The following is a 1,189-nucleotide window of genomic DNA, read 5'->3' as shown; positions in this document are numbered from 1 at the left end:
GTTTGCTCTTGGCTAATTTAAAATAATCAGTACACTATGTTTAAGCTTACAAATAGGCATCAATTTATGTAAACTATAGAGAATGATTAAAATCAATTAGAGAATACTATAATTCATATGTAGTTAATCATTAAGTTTTTTCTTTAGGACACATTTTATAATTATTTTGTTATAAGTTTAAATATAAAGACTACAGATGTATGAATAAGTTTGTCTGTTTACACATATTCTGTATTATTCTATATTTGTAAATTGATGTTCTTATAGCTATATAGCTGGTGATATCAACAGATGTTATTAAAACTGTAGAAGAATAAGTGAAAATTATTAGGAAAAAATATTTATGGAAGGTATGTGTTTAAAAAAATACCCCTACATATAAATTTAAAAATTACTTAAAAAACACAAGTCTCAATAAAAAATCATAATAAATAACCATAGTAAAATATCACAACCTCATAAAACTCCAGAATCCTGCAAAAACAAACCTGCCTCCTGCCTGCAGCTGAGAAAGGAAACCTCCCCCTGCATGGGCTCCTGGGTCCTCAGTGGGTCCCGAGTGCCCCCTAGTGTACCCGCGCGCCCCTGCAGGGAGGTTTGTGTCTGGGCTCACACTGACATCCTCTCGTTGCGTGTCTAGTAGAGTAAAAGATGGCCATGTCCTCAGTTTTCAGGATGTTCATTTGTACAAAAAGCTTGTTTTTGGCGTTGTCTGTGGAGATGGTGAATCGGCCCTTCACGGAGTCTGTGTAGTATGTGCCGCCTCCACCAGGATTGATTTGTCCAACCCACTCCATGCCCTTCCCTGTAACCTGGTGGATCCAGTTCATGTGGGAACTACTGAAGTTGAAGCCAGAGACTGCACAGGAGAGTCTCAGGGACTTCCCAGGCTTTGCCAAGCCTCCCCCAGACTCCACCAGCTGCACCTCACATTGGACACCTGCAAACACAGAGACATCCTGGTCGGAAACTGACACACACATACATCTACTGTTTCTCTCACTCGTGTCCACTCACACTCAACATCGCTAGTTCTCCATAAATCACCTTTTATGATAGCAACAAGGAAAACCCAGCTCAGCCCAAACTCTATGGTGAGTCTTTTGTGTTCGGTGCTGATCACCAAACAACTGAGAATTCTAGGGCTAGGCTCCTCTCCCAGAGCTGCAGGGTCAGAGCTAGGCTGGTT

General features: G+C 40.7%; 1 long non-coding RNA gene across 1 annotated transcript; it reads right to left on the bottom strand.

The window, feature by feature from the left end:
• Positions 1–363: 363 nt before the first annotated feature.
• LOC116548570 lies at positions 364–1,156 on the bottom strand. The gene is made up of 2 exons (XR_004267467.1): positions 1,048–1,156; positions 364–940 (listed from the first exon to the last, which is right to left on the bottom strand). It is a non-coding gene; the product is annotated as an uncharacterized LOC116548570 (long non-coding RNA).
• Positions 1,157–1,189: the final 33 nt, after the last annotated feature.

This window comes from Sapajus apella, unplaced genomic scaffold, assembly GCF_009761245.1.
Source record: "Sapajus apella isolate SASKATOON/1434 unplaced genomic scaffold, GSC_monkey_1.0 scaffold15628, whole genome shotgun sequence".
NCBI lineage: Eukaryota > Metazoa > Chordata > Mammalia > Primates > Cebidae > Sapajus > Sapajus apella.
The sequence above is the reverse complement of the archived record's forward strand: the minus strand, read 5'-3'. Positions and strand labels throughout refer to the sequence as shown.